Here is a 9,283-nt window from a genome sequence, read left to right as displayed (position 1 = left end):
AATAGTAAGTTAGACCGAGATTAAAGTTAATTTCACAATGTTGGCCCAACTTTTTAAAATTCTATTGTTTTCGGCAATGGAATACTTAAAGACTTTAATCCATCGAGGTAAAATATGATGGTAAAATATGAATCGAATCAGTTGGCTGTAAGAAGAGCAACGGTTAAGAGATTTTCAATAATCTAGAGAAAAGGAGTTTAAAATGCTAATTTTTGTAATATATCATATTCCAACATTTTTAATGAAGTTCTTCCAATAATTAGGTTTTCGCTGCTCTACTTAAATCCGTTTTCATAATATATGGTTACCTAAAAATTACCAAAAGTTTCATCAATGAAATTCGTTCATGAACTTTTATTCTTTAGATAATAATGTATTGTGAAAACGTGCCTTAGTTGCATATGTTGTAAAGAATTTATCTGCCATCGTTTCTCTCATTCGATAATAAATTCGATCGGAGTTATTTGTTGCAATATAAATCTATTCTCACTCTCATCTTTCGTACTTGTCGTAAATAGTTTATCTCCTTGTTTCGACGACATGGTTTCGACTTTGGATTGGCCTCGTGTTCGCCCTCGTATCTATAGTTTTTGCGCCACAGCGTGACGAGTCGACCTGTCGTAAAGCTCGCGTCATAAATGTATCGTGAAAAGTGGAAACGAAAATAGTTTTGACACATCGTTAACTGTTGACTGAGCGCACACACGCTGCGTAAAAGCCTCGTCGTCGTATAACCTCGACTTATAACTTATAAGAAGCGTCCTGGCCGGCCGCCAGGTCCATTCGCCGATGGCTGCTACCAGATTTATGTTTGAGTAATATCCGCTTCGCTCGCCACGCATACGCGTATAGGGATCAGACGGGATCATGCCGTTTTTGAAATAAAGAACGCACTTCCGAGAGCGATTGACATCTAATTCTCGCACGTTTAGAAATAAAAATAAAAGCATATATGAAAAGAATTATTTTCCTGATGTATTTTCAAATTTAGGTAGATACAGATCTAAAAATAATTTTGTCGGATCATCGAAATATATTTACTCATAGGAATCTCGAATATCCAATACTATAAAAAGTTCTGTTTTTGGTATCCTAGCAATCAGAATGATCTACATAATTATTTTGATAGTTTAACAAAATTATTTCAAATCTACATATATCTGGCTTTTTCAGACATTTCAGTAAAACATTTCAGACGTTTCTATAACAAATGTAAAATAATGTATATTAAATTATCTATATATCTCTTAAATGTGATTTATATACATCAATAATTTAATCTTCTAGTTGATTTTAGCATGAAAATAACAACAAATGGATAGCAGAATTAAAATATGAGGTGAATAGACGGAAATATATATTTTTTTTCTCAATCAACTTCTCTCCGATCGCGGAATAGGATACGATGATATTCTCTGCGTTTCTTCGAATTCGCGAGGAAAAATTTTGCCGAGCGTACCGAGTTTCCACGTGCGGCAAAAAGGATCGGGCCCTTAAGCCAAATCGAAGGAACCAGTTCGAGCGTGAACGAAGAAGTTCCGGGTTCTGCCTTCTGGCTCAAAGCTGCCTCCCCGCTGCTCGCGCAGCTTCCACTTGAACGATAGATAGGACGGCTTGTTACACTGATTTACTTACAGGACCAGTACTTGGTTCGTTACCTGTCCTCGAGACTCTGTAATATTATAAGGAAGTCGACATGTACGTGGATATAGGTATACGGTAAGTTTGCCGCGGGGTCGAAATTTCACACGTGAGTATGTTTGCAGCGCTTCCCGGAAACCGGTGAGAAAATGAACTTACCGGTAAATTGAAACGTCAAATTCCATCATTTTGTCCAGGGCTTGTTATCACTGGATATTTCTGGGAACGGATATGGGCTTCTAAGCAAAATTCTGTGTCGAGAGAGAGAGAGAGAGAGAGAGAGAGAGAGAGAGAGAGAGAGAGCCGGTCCGTTTTTATTCAGTTGATGACTGAATAAAGACGCACTATTTTTCCACGTCGTTATATTTAATTTCCTATTTAATTCTAAATCATATATATGACGATTGTGTACAAGGACCCAGAAATGTTTTAAATATTTCCCATATGAAGATGTGGGTTATGAAAGATATAACTGAAATAGTTTTTCAAATCCATTTACGTTAAATACGTTAATAGTCTCTCTTATTTAGATCCAAAATAGTAAAGAAAATTATTTAATACAATTTTATCTAAATTACGTGTCACTAATATTATAAAAAAGTGTTACATATTCTAAATATAATTTTATTCATTTTCGTTTTTTTGTAGATTTTCTCGTAATGCATATTACCATAATACATATACCGTAATAATACATATTAATACGTATTACGGTAATAATTGATACTTTTTTTTTATGATTAATAAATGTGTCTTTTGTTTAAATCTGCTGTTAAAATAACTTATATCCCAGTAATAAAAAATAATGATTTGAGAAAGAGAGAGAGAGAGAGAGAGAGGAAGATAATAAAATAATATTTATATATTCTTTCATCATTATTTCGCATTCATTCTCCGTAAATCAACCAGTAGCATAGCTTCGACGGTTCTCGAGGTTTGCTCAAGCGGTCCATTATCTCCTTGCAAAGTAAAAGCGGGCGTGTTGCATTTCTAGAGGCAGCGTTGCCTATACCTTGCTGCAGCAATACGCCGGAAAGGGCCGGCGGCAGCGACGGAGGTGGTGTAAAATGTGAGCCCATAACTATCCGGCTCGGTATATCCTTCGGTAACGTTATCTATCCCCGCGGTTAAGCCAGACGCAGACGTAACGGCGTTCCTTCGCCGGCGGTCGACCTAATCCGCAAATCCCGGGACACGTCCCGATCCATTGCCTCGGATATCCCTCACGCCGGTGGAAGTTGCCGCCGGCAGCTTGCGGTAAAAGCTCGGCTTTTGCCGAACCTATCTCTTAGTTATTGATACAACCCTGACTCTTCCTCGGACGCAAGGGAGGAAGGACTCGAACAGTTTCGTGGCTGATGTGAACTTCACAACGATAACGATGTGTCTTGCATCGTTGAGTTAGGAGGTCCACACCTCTCGGTAGTACTTTACACGCTTGCTTTGTGTCTCCTTTCTCGGTGTGGAACAGGAATACGTGCTTGTTTCATCTCAAGCGTGGAAAATGCAACTACAAAGAAGTTCACCCGAAGTAACAGGCTGGCGAAAATAACGTAGAGATGAAAGAAACACTCTTTTTCTGAGGAAGTAAGTAATTACCGAGATGTAAAGCGCACACATGTGCCGTCTTCTTTCTTATATATGTAAAAATACATATAGATATGATTTAAACTCAAGTCAATTAAATAAAAATTAGATAAAAAAATTGTACTTATAAATCGTTTGATTAACTAGGTTGTCTTTGTGGCATGTAATTTGCGCATAGCAAATTAATTTCAAATTAACAGAACTCAAACTAAGAAAATTCAAGATAATATATATTTGCTTTCATGCAGTTCCCAAGATCCACGATGTACTCTGTATGTACTTATTTGCCGTAGTCGCAGTCGCGAGTCCCCGGAAGCGGATCACGAGGGTAAACACACGTGCGCAAAATTAAAGAACTTTTAATTAACCTCGCGCTCGAGACACCGTGTGTAATCTCTCCTTTCGTTTTTGCTCGCGTAACGGGCGGGTTCGCGAGACTTCGATTAATGCGCGTATAAGAACACGCGTAACACTTTCGTCCTCTGAGGGGAAATACTCGCGGAACCTTATCGCGGCCCCGAGAATTACGCGGAAGTTCCTAAGCGCGATATTCGCTTAGGAACTAAATAACTTGTGATCTCGAAGGCGGTAGTGCCGTGAGCACCGTCGGGATACGAGGTATACGTTACTTACTACACACCGGAATGAGTTTCGCTAAGCGAGCGAACGAACTTTGCGAATCGATTTTATCAGGTGCCATTCGTCGATGAGATTAATCGATGGAAATGCCGTAAAGAGAGCAGCGTCGCGGTTATTAGCCCGGCAAGTCGGCTTAATGGCATACCTAACCCGAGTACTCGACTCCCTCGCAACTATAAGGCACGTTCCGCCCTTCCGCGCTCTCTCATCCTACTCTCTGTTGCTCAACCTCTCCCCTCCTCGCCCCTCGTTGTCCTCGCGGAATTGGTGAATTTGCAATTCTGATAAAGCAAGTGCACTCGTAGAACACAAGCGAAAGCGCCGATGTTAAGCATACATCTATACATCGGTCAATATTGTCGCACGATATTGTTACCCACAACTTTCCTTTAATGTCCAAATTGCTGTCCAAATTTTCCGCACACGGTAAAGTTAAGTCTCTTTTTATGTATTCGACGCTTAGCCAGATTATTATGAAACTTTCGCAATAAGCTATTTACAATGTGCAGTTATGTACAGTGTGATTAAGATGTTAATATCATTACCAAATCGACGATTAATATAGTTTTGATTATTTCAGTTTCGATTTATGCGTTGCAAATCCAACAGTAAGCGGCACGCAGTTTACTAACTGAGAGATATATTTAGAAATTGCATATAAAAAATATTAAGCACAATGATCTTGATAGTATTCGCCCTTTCCTTACTTATTTAAATTATTATGAAATGTTATGTGAATATACAATATTTTAATTTTAAGAGAGGAAGAACTTAATTTTTTATACCGATACATCTTTATTTTGTATAAAATTATAGACTACAAATAAATAAATGTAAGAATATATAAAATAATTATTGTTATTCTACTTTTTTTTCTTAATACAGAAATTTGATTTATGCAAAGAAAGATTATTAATTTTTTCAAATAATCTTTCTTTGCATTAAGTAGTACGTTTGTAAAAATAAACATGTTTTTTTAAGACGAACGAATATATTTAGTTCCTCGTTAGCAATGAAAGTCGAAACATTGTGCACTATAATATTTATCGTACGGACCATTAACGATACGTTCACGGTGTCTCTACGGTCGTAACTTTGTCGTTTAGAAGATACATGTTGTGAAATTATTTGGACGCTCGAAGAAGCGAGCGCAGAAGATTAAGACGCGGAACAATTGGAGAAACTCTTCAGACGCTATATTGGGCGAAACATAATGTACGGAATAACCGGGGTTCCGATTAAAAACGTCCCTCTGAGACTCAACGGGAAGAGGATGGTTTAAATTAATATTCTACTGAATTCAAACAAGCGCATAGGAATTCTTCTTGGACGCACTGAGGAATTCGCCGCGGCTGTCTCGAGGGTCTCATTAAGAGATTTCGACTGGATCAAGATAGGCTGCGGTAATTGCAGTTTTTGGCATTAATTAGTATCTACAGCAGACAGGCTTTCGCGAGAGTTACTTATTTTGTCAACGCCGTCAGCCTCCGTACCGACTTGCCTCAAACGCATTCAGTATGATGGGAAAGACAAGATCCTTTCATTTTAAATCTTCATTAATTTACATTCTTAACTTATTTATCATCAAAGAATATATTCAAATTTAATTACTTTCGTCAAAATACTCTCAGATTTTCACGATTATTAAAAACTAATTAGCGATGCTAATGTATGTATCACATAAAAATATATATATCGTCAAAAAACTTGCATATTAAATATAAACAATTTAATTTGATGATGCATTTTGCAATTTTATAGACGAGTTTAATTGAATTCTCAGCGAAATGCAGATTAAATATGAGTCATTTGGTTTGAAAATTACACGGATCGTGTGTATAAAAGATGATGGATTTTCATGTTATGCGCATATATACTCCAAGGAAATTTATTAAAAACCAAAAACATAATAATATATTATTTCAAGAATTTTGATACGATGATTATACATGCGTAACGTTTATCTCCAAAATTTCGTGTAATCTCTCGTTCCATCAGGAGAGGTGCATCTCTTTGTTAGTACGCCACTCGTTTAGTAAATGAGTACCGTGATTTTTATGCGCGGCGCATTGAGATTCGTCGGAGGACGAGGACTCTCCGTCCGACAGGGTCCTCCGAACGCGAAGGACGCAAAAAGGGAAGCGTCGCACGCGCCCTGTACTTACCCGGGCGCCGCAGTCTAATCAGTCGGCGGCGAATCGATGGGTTTAATTAAGGAAACGTCTTATAGCGCGCGCGCGCGGGCCCGATTGTGTAAAGCCCGAATGTATGTACACGACGGTACATTCGCGTGCTGAGATATGTGTGTATGCGTGTGTGTGTGCACAGGTGTGGTCGCTACCTTTACATGTGCATACAGTTTCGACGCACCCAGACGTGGTGCAAACTCGGCGCTCATTCCGGTTGCTTTACTAAGCGCCTATCGACCTCCACCAATGTTCCACAGCTCTTCGTAAGGTGGTTACCATCTTGCCACTTTGGCACATTTTCACTTGCCATAGAATGCCTTGTGTATTTCATTGTCAATATTAAATATAAATTAATTCCTAAAGACTTCTTAACGACTCCTTACAAAATAGTTGGATATAACAGGGCAATAGGAGTCAAGTTACTGTCAATTTATTATTTGCCATTATAAAAACGATTTTGCTAAAATATTTAAAAATATAGATACAGATCCGCAATTTTGTTGGATCATCAAAATAATTATATAGGAAACTCGAGCTTGATGAGCAAAAGTTTCGATATTTTAGCAACTAGCTTGAGTGTCCTACATTGTTATGAAATTTAATGTACTTTTAAGTTACACAAGTAGACTAAATTTAATGTATTTTGTAACTCAAAAATATATTTATGTACATGTGCACGAGTATACTTTCCATAAAATTTTATATGATTGTCCATGAAATTTTAATGTATATGAACATTAAATTTAAGTTACTTGTAACTTCATTTTCATAAATAATATTAAATGTTGTTAATGTACTTGCTTGAAATTTGCTTACATTACATATAACGGGGGCAAATGTACTTTTTTTAACAATGCAATTTTACACACGGATCTGAAAATATTTCTATTAATCAGACTATCAAAATAATTAATGTGAATTTTTTTACATCTATATCTAGCTACATTTTTAGATAGATTCAGTAAAATCGAAATACGTATTGTTTTTGTGTAATATTTATATTTTATTTACTATTTTGAGCAACAACTTGATCAATCTCACTTTTACCGAAAATAATCCAGCTTGTACTAATAAAAGGTATTAAAATATCGATCGTGAACGCTATTTACCGTATGGTATATTATCTAAATATCTCTCTCTCTCTCTCTCTCTCTCTCTCTCTCTCTCTCTCTACTTTATCATATCGTGACCCTAATTTTACCCTGGAGAAAGCGAACGAATAAGCTTCGCCCTACGAATTACATTAAGACAAGCATGAAGCCTTCACGGGACTTCGACTGGGACTGATTTGATGTAACAGGACAGCGGATTGAGCTGTTAGATTGGATCCTACCGATCCCATCTCGATAGGAAGCCGATGGCTATTAACACGCCGTTGATCGATCGTATATGCGAGCGAGAAGAGGCGCGTGCATGCACATGCACGCGTGCGTGAAGTCGATCCCACGACTGCCGTCTGCTTTCCCACGAACGTTCCGCGTAGCACGGCGAAGACGAAGAGAGAAACCCGCGGAGGGCTAATCCGCTTAGATCTCGTCCAACACGCAACGTGCAGCATTTCTCTCTCTTAAACACCGACACGCAATCACGCGGTGCGACACGGCACGCGTACGCGGCGAACCACCATCGGCCGCGGTGGAAATCGTGGAAAATTGTAATTTGCACGCCCGTCACACGCTGGTTTCGGTCGATGATTCATCGAGAAATATAAAAGGCGGAGAGCAAGAGAGAAAGGATATGGAGGGGGCTAATTTCGAGGCACTCTCGGGATATGAGAAAATACGTATTATCGATGATGAATGGTATGTGTACCATGTATGGCCACAGAATGTGATCTCGGTAATTGATTCGGCGCACTATTAGGGGCTCTTTAATTATATCGGCAGGATTATCTGGGACCAAGATATTTTATTCTGGTACAATATGGTTCTTACCATAGTTAGGAGTATAAATTGTGCAGGAGACTTTTAATATTGTCAAAATTAATCAACTTTTCTTGTATTTCATCTATCGTTAACAAGCTTGTATATCGTTAAAATGAATATTTCGATAATTAGCCCGGTGTGTCGAATTCCCCGAATTTTTAATTAACCTTTGCAACCCACCGACCTTTTGTACGCGCAGAATGCGACACCGTAACGGTTCAGCACGCCTGTGATACCAGCGTTCGTTTGTTAGAGTCGATCCATTGAGAATTTCGTTAATTAAAAATTATTATTTCAGCCGCGTTTCGAACGAGGGCATCGGATGGAACACTTCGGCATCGGTGCGGTCGCCATGCCGCCGCTGTGTATGATCGTCAAATATTTTTCGAGGGAGAGCGTTATTAGTGGACTTCAATATCCTGCACCAACCGTTGCCTTCGAGCTGTTCTGCGCAGTTTGATGCCGGATATGAGCAACCACCCAATGTCACGACCCTGACGACGATAGGCGCGATATGAGCCGAACTTTCAACCAATTCAACAGCTGTCGCCTACTTGGGGGGGGGGGGTTGCGAAGGGGGTTATTAATCGACTTTTCGAAAATCCATCTACCGTCGATCACTTTTTTCCACGCGTACGTATATATTTTCAGAATTCGCTTATGTCAAATTGATGCTCGAGAGATTCGTATTTCTTTCTCATAAGTGACGCTATAAGGATCAGCTGTTTCAATTTTTCTTCGAAACTAATACTAACAGAAACGTGGGGATCGTGGAAAATTTGGAGATGAAAAAACAGCGTAATGTGGAAACTAAATAAAATTTACGGTAAACAATAAGCACAGAATTTGTTGTAGAGTCAAGGCTAATATTCTCACTCTGTGCAGTACACAAGAGCTACAAACTCGAAAGCTGCCAATATGTTTCATATCATATAATGCTAAAATAATCAGATCATGGTTGTGTTGAACACGCCATATCGTACCCGCTAATTATATGGTACATGTTAATTACGTATAATTTCTCCGTATTTACCAATCTCATGATAAGCCGGCTCCATTGCGCTTTCCACCCGATCAAATTGTGTTCCTGCTTACAATACTGTCCATGCCAGAGGTTCTCAATCGTATGCTGAACATTTTATATTACGACATCACATAACGCATAAAAACATGATGCTAAACTTCTTTTTGCCAAAACTATTATTAACAATAGTATTTCCATGTAGCTTTTGAAATTATGAAAAATAAATCGTAAAGAATTTGACTTGATTAACGTTTTTTTAATCATGCGTCTCGATGACG

At 38.4% G+C, this 9,283-nt stretch overlaps 1 long non-coding RNA gene across 1 annotated transcript in view; it reads right to left on the bottom strand.

Moving 5' to 3' along the window:
- Positions 1-1,482: 1,482 nt before the first annotated feature.
- The window catches only part of LOC108753341, an 18,503-nt gene continuing 10,702 nt past the window's right edge, over positions 1,483-9,283 (bottom strand). Inside the window, exon 4 of the long non-coding RNA XR_001939616.1 lies at positions 1,483-1,672. This is a non-coding gene — a long non-coding RNA (uncharacterized LOC108753341). The remainder of the gene's footprint in view (positions 1,673-9,283) is intronic.

The sequence above is a fragment of the Trachymyrmex septentrionalis genome, unplaced genomic scaffold, assembly GCF_001594115.1.
Source record: "Trachymyrmex septentrionalis isolate Tsep2-gDNA-1 unplaced genomic scaffold, Tsep1.0 scaffold69, whole genome shotgun sequence".
Classification (NCBI taxonomy): Eukaryota; Metazoa; Arthropoda; class Insecta; order Hymenoptera; family Formicidae; genus Trachymyrmex; species Trachymyrmex septentrionalis.
This window is presented reverse-complemented; position numbering and strand designations above follow the sequence as displayed.